Source organism: Mercenaria mercenaria, chromosome 3 (genome assembly GCF_021730395.1).
Source record: "Mercenaria mercenaria strain notata chromosome 3, MADL_Memer_1, whole genome shotgun sequence".
NCBI classification, from domain to species: domain Eukaryota; kingdom Metazoa; phylum Mollusca; class Bivalvia; order Venerida; family Veneridae; genus Mercenaria; species Mercenaria mercenaria.
This window is the reverse complement of record NC_069363.1, coordinates 39,189,675-39,199,698: the sequence shown is the minus strand read 5'-3', so window position 1 is coordinate 39,199,698 and position 10,024 is coordinate 39,189,675. Positions and strand designations below refer to the sequence as shown.

Here is a 10,024-nt window from a genome sequence, read left to right as displayed (position 1 = left end):
TCAAAATGCGAGTTCACGAAGTATTATAATCATTGCAACACAGCTGTTCTAACTGAATAATACGACTCCATTAATTCAACTCCTTTTTTCATAAATCTATAAAAGGAAAAACAAAACGCAAATGACTTATATTTTTAATTTTGCTACCAAAGTCGACCAAAAAGTGTTTAGGGTTTATTTTTCTGTTTGTTTTTTTCTCGTCTTAATTTAGGTTTAAAGGAAGAATTCATTCTGTGCTGCACATAGCATATTTAAGACATTCTTCGAATTCTTCAAAATTATGCAGCAATATCAAAGACTGCCTACAATGCGTCCCAAAATCACGTGTCATACTTCCGTTTGACGGCGCCACCGTAAGGTCAGCTTTTAAAATACAGTTTTTGTCAAGATCATAAGTTCTTTTCAAATTCACAACCTGTTCAATTTGACAAAAAATCCATTATACGATATAGATTCCAATATAATTTTCGCTGATTCTCTACAAAACATATTTTGAAGGCTCCTTAAATTTCTTGTTTGATGTTTAAGGTAATAAATGTGATTAAACGGAAGATAAATAATCAATGTATATACTATTTGATATAGGAAGATTGTATACGTGGGATCAGATCAAATCATAACACCTGTCATAATCATTGAAACAGGACCATTTCAAAACTTATTATTTAGGCGGGAAATTAGCCCGGTACCTGTGGGTTTTACTTAATGGGAATATAAACACGTCTATGGTAACAATGTGTTTTCCAAAGTCTTTTTTAATGTTGAGTTGATGAACCCTGCTCCCAAATAACGCTATATACTAACCAAAACTTCCAAGAAAACCCCCGATTTGGTGGCTGGCATCTGTATTTACGTTGGTCGATTGACTTGTGAGATATTAAAGAAAAGAAACTACTGTCGCTGCAGGTAATTTTCATGACGTTGCACAAAATCCACAACCTATTTTATTACGCCTTACCACACTTTATGATGAATACTCAACCGATGACTCATTAGTGATTCGATACCCAAGTCATCGTCATTTAACTGCCACCAACCTTGCGGATTCTTCAGCTATATATACTGCACTACAGCTCCCTGCTGTGCTCTTGACTGCCTCATAAGACGCTTAGACTATTTCTTGTGCTACAAGACAGTTAAAACCATCTGGCATTGCTTTATTAGCTGCCTGCTTCCCTTCTGCTTGTTGCAGTCTCCTTTTCTTGTTAACTCATATACAGTATTTTAATCCTTGAGCTCCCAACGTGTTTCTAGTGCCGACTGTTGCTGCTGATTCTGCAAATCTGGTCATCTCTTGTAGTAATACAGAGACCACTTTATCGTACGTTCAGTTTCACCGTCGAAAATTATGAAAATTACAAAACGACAATTTATTCCTGCTATATCCTGTAATATTTTCACAGTTCGTAATATTTTGTTGAGCTCAGTTCCATATAATATATGTAAACTTATTACATATTAAAGACGCACCACAAAATAACTGTATTTTTTTGTATTTCCATGATGATAATTATACATGTTTTGCATGAAAAACAAGAGAAATATTAAACTAGTATCTAGTTACAAATTGACAGTGACATATATAACACCAAGACCTCTGGTACCAGAACAGAAAGAAAATGCCTCTGTACATGTTATACCTTACCCCGATGTATTCTATAAGAAGCATGGTCATGAACGGGGAAATATACTAACCCGTTTTTCATACCTTAAACACGCAGTTCGGTAAATGTGTACTATGGAAATCAAACAAGTGGTAATTTATCTTCCATTGTGAACCGGTCACATTTCTTCAATACATTTTATCTTAGAAAAACAACGCGTAGTTTATAGTTATTTCAACGTTACACAAAAAACTGGCTTGAACTTCCCTGGTGAAGTTCCGTCACAGATTACAAAACCATTCTGATTGGCTGTTGTGAAAATGTATGTCAATCGTCATTTTACTACACGTGTTCGCTAAAATGTGACAATGCAACTTAAATGTGCAAAATGAATAAAATAAACAGAACAGATGCAGAGCAATGTACGATTTCAAATTAAAGATCATATACAAGATGAATTTCATTCATCATTTCGAGTTTTAGAGCAAAATTGTGATTTTTTTCTTCTGTTTTTGTTTGTTTACATTTCGCCAAACATGTGCACACTGCCGTGACCTCTAGACTGGATGTTCATTAGGGAAGGTCACGCAAGTTTTTTCTGTGACGTTGACGAAAGCATAAAATATGTTGATAATCTCAGCAATATGGAATATTGAGACAATGTGTCTGGTGCACGATTGAAGATAAATTATCGCTTGTTCAATATACTAGGTACCCATTCAGCGAACTGCGCGTTTAGGTTGAGAAATGTACGATTGAACTTGAACGGGTTAGTATATTTTCCCGTTCATGACCATGGTTCTTATAGTATACCTAGGGGTAGGGTATAACATGTACAGAGGCATTTTCTTTCTGGTCTGGCGCCAGTGACCAAGACAATGTATTTAATGCCTAAAAATAGTATTGAATTGATGAAATAGTATACATGATACTTGATGCATTAAGGTGAGTTTAGACCACACTTTGTTTCTACATTGTAAGATAGTTATCATTTTATGTTTTTATAACTATACTGAAAAGAGACTGGCTGAATGGGTTTGCAGATGAAGTTGTAAAAACACATTAATTCACGCATAAATTGTCCATCTGTCATCTTTGGGCGTCCTTAGGATGGAAATGATCACGTAGCTCGAGTAAAACGCTCTTACACCAGGAACCGGAAGTGGAGTTTTACAGCCTTGTTTACGGCGCTTGTTTACATTATCGATGGAGGTAAAACTACATTTCTACAAAAGTAATGTAATTTCTTCATTCAAATAATATTTTATTATCATATGTTTATTTCGTTACGATGTTTCTTTAACATTTAAGTTGTACCTTCTCATTCCGCCATATTGTTCTCGCATTGTTCGCGGGTCCTCCCGATTAGGAGGTGGTGTGGAATTTTGACCCGAGAACAACGTTCTAGGGTCTTGTTCGTGTCATTAGGGCGGTTCTGTCTCTGGTCGGACACAGTAAAAAACAAGGAGAACGAAGGACGCCCTTGAAGAATAGCTGTATTATACCAGTATTATCAGAATGATTTGAACGTAGTTCATGTCAGAGGAAAAAGTAGGTCACTAGGCTGTGGTGGGTCTTTAAGCCATGTTTTGTGGGCAATTTATGTCGCATACAAAACATTTAATGTAATATTATTATACTGAGTATAGCTTGGTTGGTCGCAATCGTGGAAAACTCGCGTATATAGTGATTTCGAGTGATCGATGTTAAAGACGCGCCCCAGAATAACTGTATTCTTTTGTATTTCCATGATGGTAATTAAACATTATTTGCATGAAAAAATGAGAAATGCAAGTATCTAGTAACAAATTCACAGTGTCATATATTAGGCCAAGACAATGTGTTTAATGTCTAAACATTTTATTGAATGAATGTAGCAATATGCATTTCATGTATCAAATTGAGTGTTTCTACACGGATAATATAGTTATTTATCTATATTTTTAAAACTATACTGGAAAGAGATTGACTGAATGGGTTTTGCAGATGGAGTTGTGAATGTAGGGATAATACACGTTTTTTTTGTGTGTGTATTAACGTCTGCAGAAGCCCGCGCACGCGCAGTCTGGTCAGGACTAAGAGAAGCTAGTGCGTACATTGATGGGGGCAGTACGTTTGGGGTTGGAAACTGATACGGCTAAACATACTATGGATTACATTGTATCTATAATGCTACAAGAAGAGGTTATTATGGAAGAAACAAGATGCACATGCCAAATATCAGTCTGCGCAGAAATACATACATACGTCCCTGGCAAAGCATTTCAAAAATAAAAATCATGTATTAACAGCACGTGCCTCATTAAGTAACCTCTTCTTGTAGCATTACGATTTTTCTCCCGTTTATACATGGGCGGATCCAGTGAAAAAAGTAGTTTTTATGCAAGAAAACACGTTAATTCATGGAGGGTCTAAATTGTACACTTTTCGTCATGTAGTATAGCATATTTGCATTATCACGAAGTTCGTGTGAGAGGAAAAAGTAGTTCACTAGGTTGTGGTTGGTCTTTAACAAAACGGACAATAGCGTATCAATGAGAGAAACACTGTAACAATTTTATTCTAAAATTTACATGATCATATATCTGAGGGAGATACTGTTATTTCTCTATGAATTAATCAATTCAATAAATAATATAAATATATATCAGTGATTATGTATTTATGAAAATGGCCAGATGTCATGAAATGGATAAAATGGTAAAATTGCTTATCTCTAAAGCCTGTGAGAAGTTTCATATATGCAATGTATCAAGATACCGAGGATGGATGGAAGACGTTTAGTATTTTTTATTATTATTTCTTTAAATAATAAATTTTCTCGAAGTGGAAAACAGAAGATGAAAACATGTTTAGAAATTATTTTATTACATCTGGACTTCATCTAAAACAATTTGTGTACATAAACTTACTAAATAGCTGGCCTCTTCTAAAAATGTATTACAATTCCTTGAAGATCCGTAGGTTATTGATGCCATCTGACCTTGTCATGAATATTATAATGTAAGAAATGGTAAAAAAACTTATTTTAAAGACTGGAGACATTTTAAACAGCATCTAAAACAAATACAAAATCTTATCCATATACAATGTCGTTTACAAAACAGTACTAGATACCTGGTATGTTATTATTGTCGTTACTGAATCAATCATCATAATATCCGTTATTACTGTTTTTGCACACTAAGCACTATGAGAATATCTAGATTATTTTTGTACAATTAAAAAGACCGTTATTGTGTGTATACATTGTGCATTTTGGTACAAGATATTGTCAATTCCTACCTGAAATTATACAGGTTACAATTCACGTGCACCAGACACCTGACAAATTATTGTTCTAGCGCTTGGAATATAATGAAACAGTCGCTGTTGATCAAAATGTAAATGTAGAGCTTGACATATCAAGTTGCGCAGATCCGTCGCTTAAAACTGTCACAGACGGATGCACGGACATAAGATTCTATGCTATCTCCATACCGGTATCCTTTCGTTACAGTCTTTTTATTTTGCTCTCTGGCTGTGAAGTGTATTCAGCAATGTTTTTGTTATATATACAGAGGATCAAAGATGTTTCATAGTCCGCAACATAGATCTGCTTACATTTTTGTAGCATTTCAACACTTGTTAAGTATAAAATGTCGTTTTTATCTTCATATTCTAATGTCTGCCATTTTCTAAACATCACTTGCCTTTGTCAAAGACCCATCGGTCACGACTGAAATTCCACTCTTCATTCACGTTCCATCATGGTTTCAAAGAATTTAGTATTACAAGAGACTTTTATTTTCCTTAAGTTTTACTATTAATCATTATAGCAGCTGTGATGGCGTAATTAAAAAAAACATTACTAATACTGAACAAACAGCTAGCGTTTACAATTTAAATATAAATAGTTGAATTAAAATGCATAACGACGCTAGTTTTTGCAACCATAATTTGACTAACTTCGTTGCTGTTGTTGCTGTTTTTTTTTTTTTTTTTTTTGTTTGTTTTCTTGTTGTTTTTTTGTTTGTTTTTTTTGTTTTGTTTTTTTGTAGATATGATAAAAGAATCGGACAATTTTGCGTTTTCGATAGACAAATTTGAAAACATCTTTAACATCGTGTATATAATTGAGCCGCGCCATGAGAAAACCAACATAGTGGGTTTGCGACCAGCATGGATCCAGACCAGCCTACGCATCCGTAAGCGAACAGCATAGATCCTGGCCAGACTGCGCGGATGCGCAGGCTGGTCTGGATCCATGCTGGTCGCAAACCCACTATGTTGGTTTTCCCATGACACGGCTCAATTTATATTGAGACATTCCCACATTCTGAAAAAGTCCTCACTCATGTTTCACAGTTATGTTACCTGATAGCAAAGAAAAGTGATTGTAGTTGTTGTTGTTGTACAGGCGATTGTTGCGACACTTGGATCTTATCAGGGTTAGATTTATTTTAAATACCTTCACATATTTAAATGTTTTACATTTTGTAACAGCCATTGAAAATAAAATGTCATTTCTTACCTTTGACAGTCCCCAAATCTCCAGATGCGTGAAAGTTTCTTAGTGCCATGTTACAAGAGAGCAAAATTTGGGTCTTTATGTCAAGGATCTAACAGCTTGATCAGAGGCATCATAACAACCAAGATTCTATAATATAACTATACTTAAATAACTTAAGTGAAAACAGTGTTCCATAACCTGTGAGACGGAACTACTACAGGACATCTAATTAAGTCGACAGTCTTAAAGCATTAACCTTAGCCTGCTAAATTTCTGAAATGGACTAGTCCATCATTCAATTTGGGCAACACCATTTAATGTTCGGAGGGGTGTTCACTGAAAATTTACTGACTGAATAGCGAACAGTGCAGACCGTGATCAGCCTGCACTGTTCGCGACGTCAGAATCCGCTGGCAGGCTAAAAGTTAAGAACAATTGTAGAAGAATTGGTGTGCCGCGTGACAAGAGTATTATTCATAGAGAAACGAGATGTAATGTCATTTAAAAATCAAGACTCTGGTTAAACTTAAAATTGTATGACATCAAATTGTTAATACGATATGTATCACAGAATATAAAAAATAATCTAAAGGTTTACTATATACAAAAAAATGTGTTTTTTTTAGGTTGCTACAACAATCAAATGTTTTCTTGCAACAGATAAAAACAAACCGCTAATCTTGAAAACTCTTTAAGTGGCAGTGAAATATGAAATCTTTAACAGACTTTATTCATTTCTGTGTGAAAAGTACACTATTAGGGATAAGCATTTGTTTGCATTGTGAAACAGTTAAAATTCTGTATGCTGTTCATCAATTTTTAATCAAACCTGTTCTAGCCGAGGGGACATCTCTTCCGCCATCTAACATCTATTTTGCAGCATTTATGTTACCTTGGGTATTTAGTTGGAGCAACAATCAATGTTGTGAAAATATATATAAATTATTAATATTGTGTGTCTGGCAGATTCCTATCTTTTAATGTTGTTTACTTGTTCTTAAAGTAACAGGAATGAAGAATCCCTGGCTGCAATGTTTTAGCAGAGACGTTGCGTTATTTACAAGGAACGAGCTGTGAAATAATGTACTTTGGGCAATGATATCGGAGTTTGTCAATTGGTATGTATAAAATACGACTTTATTTAATTAACGACTACATTTAATTAGAAGTATAAATAAACTATCTTTCGCATACTCCTTAAAATGCATTTTAAAGTCACGTTTTCATTGTTACTGTATAACAGAGTGATGGCTCTTTTAACTTATTTCCAAACAGGTCAAATCTAACTACCTGTATAGACACATAAACTACGGTGAGGTTCGTGATCGGGCTTTACACTGTCTGTCCGGCGGGATAGCAATACTTTGGCTCATCGTAATTCTGTCCAGCTGGCGGTCATTGTGCGTCTTGATTTTTTTCTTTGCTAGGCGTAGGGTGGTAGTTTTGGGGGTTGGGATCCTCCCGTTACTTGTATCGATAGTCAAACTTTCTACACTAATAAGCTGTTTAGTATGTACGGTGTTGACACTAGTTTGATAAAAATGGCTTCCGAGTATGTGATATTCTAAATTATTTCTAGCAATTCATTTTTTTTCATTTCATATCAATAGGCATGGGCAACTGTCAACGTTACACGCGTGTAAGCAATGGACTTGATGTTGAAGTAAAAGTTACCGTTACTCAATCGGGTGGCCGAAGCGACCTAATTCGTGTTTATCCGGGTAAGTCACGGAACATTCCTACAGATTATGGAATCGTTACCATATCCATATTTGATCCGGATGGTCCTGATAAGAGGTATCCAAACGTAAAGATAAATTTACCGTATGAGTACGGTATTGTTATCGGAAAAAACAAACGTGGAAAACCCAAACTTCGAAGAGCATTGCTTAAACACGTTTACTTGCATATATTTTAGTTTTGTGTATACATTTTCACAATGGAATTTGTCGGCAAAGTGTACGAATCTGATAAACATCAAAAGAATCTGGAAATTATTTTGCGTGAACTTCATGGAATCTACAACGTTTGCCGCTAAGAATATTGAAAATGCCAAACTGAGGAAGAAATATATCAACCTGGCCAAGAACACAGCCTATGAGATACTGCAAGAAGCTAACTTTCATAGCAAATGACAGCTAACTCAATCTTTGGGGCAGTCAAAACAGCTATGTCCCTAGTATTATTGTTACGATGTTTTAAAATATCGGACCAAAGAGTGTTGTCTGTCCTATATCGGACCAATGCATTGTCATAACAATAATACGGTTTGTTGCTAATAAATGATTGTGCAATAGTTTGAAACATGCACTCCGTCGGGTAAGGCACGGCGAATACCACATGGAACGACGTTTTATACAGATTTGTTGTACGACTTCATAATTGCTGTCAAACTGCAGCAGTAATGAACTTTTACATTTGAACACTTGATGATGGCATTTCGTAGAGTAGTAAAATGTTTGAAAAAGACTTGAGTTGAAATAAAACTTCATTAACGTTAAAACAAGGATATGATGATACATTAATTCAGTGCATTGATGAAGACGTCTGATTTGTTTGTTTGTTTCTTTTTCGGCGAACGCCGTCTTAATTCGTTTTCGTTACCTATGCCACGTGACTTCAGTTTGCAAATCAAACTACTTGATAACGCATTATTGATAATTTATCAAAATAGAAGATTTATGCAACACTCTGCCTGATTGGACGAGAGTGTCAATTTCTTTCACTCGGTTGATTGTGCTACGCTGAGTGAAATGTAGACAAAGCGTTTATCATAAACGACGCTGTTCACAGTTTTAAAGCTAACTTTGGCTTAGTATATTTAGCAAGAATATTGATATATCTCAAAATGATAAGTAAGTTTAATAAACATGATAAAAACCTGTTCAAATACCAACATATAACAAATTAAAGAAAGAGCTGAATACGGTCTGCGTATCACATGAATAAGGGTGTGATAAGAGTCTTTTATGTAGAGAAGGGCTTTTTAAAAGATTTTCCTTGTTACAATTGTCGTCTGTATATGAAAAAGGTTTCTTGCTTTTGTGGCTTGTGCATATTAAAATGAGTACTTGTTTGCTTTGATATATTTGTTATAAATTATTTAACTGATTTATTATATATGTATATCTGTCTTTAGTATGGTATGCAAATATTGAACTCAGTTGAAATCAGTTTTATCATATATATGCTAAAAATGACTGAATCTCATTACACTGAAAAGAAGGTACGCTGCATACAGTTTATCTATGTGATATGACTACGGTCAAACTTTGCTTATGAAACAGAAATATTGAAATAATTACAATTCTATGTTTTGCTTGACCTTCACTTTTTATAGGTGTGACATCATTGTCTAAAGATTCATGAATAGCGAATATGCATTTGTTAAAGCGGGATCAGTTGGCCTATTTTAGAAATAAATAAAAATATTAAATGAAAAAATCCTTTAATTGATTTTTTCTCATGTATTCTAAACTTGATTTGTAGCATCTTTATTAGGCCCGCAGCCAACTTTGTTCAGCTGGGACATTTGACCCCTTTTAGGGGCTGCTAGAGCTAAAACTAAAAATGCCTTTATACAGCGTCTCATGAACAGCTTGGTAGATCTTTGTCAAACTTGGTCTGGAGCATCATTAAAAGGTTCTCTTCCAAATTTATTTATATAGGAACTTGGGCCCTATTAGGGACCACTAGAGCTAAAAGTAGATGTGCCTTTCTTCGCATTAACCACTAAAATGTAATGGATTTTTATCAAACTCGATGTGTAACAATATCGTAAGGTCTCCTGCTATCTTGTTGCAATGGGGATAGGGACCAATTTAGCTAAAAATATAAACACGTTTAATGACCTCTTCTCGTGAACCGCTTCATGAATCTTCATCAAACTACTGCTGTAACTATCCGTCTAAGGATAAACGAAACAAAA

At 34.8% G+C, this 10,024-nt stretch overlaps 1 long non-coding RNA gene across 2 annotated transcripts; it reads left to right on the top strand.

Moving 5' to 3' along the window:
- Window positions 1-2,486: 2,486 nt before the first annotated feature.
- On the top strand, window positions 2,487-9,580 carry LOC123525021 (uncharacterized). Of its 2 annotated transcripts, none has more exons than XR_006681383.2 (3): window positions 2,487-2,816; window positions 7,100-7,214; window positions 7,707-9,580. It is a non-coding gene; the product is annotated as an uncharacterized LOC123525021 (long non-coding RNA). The 2 variants fall into 2 exon arrangements; XR_006681384.2 differs by lacking the exon at window positions 2,487-2,816 and adding an exon at window positions 5,868-6,034.
- The last annotated feature ends 444 nt before the right edge of the window (window positions 9,581-10,024 follow it).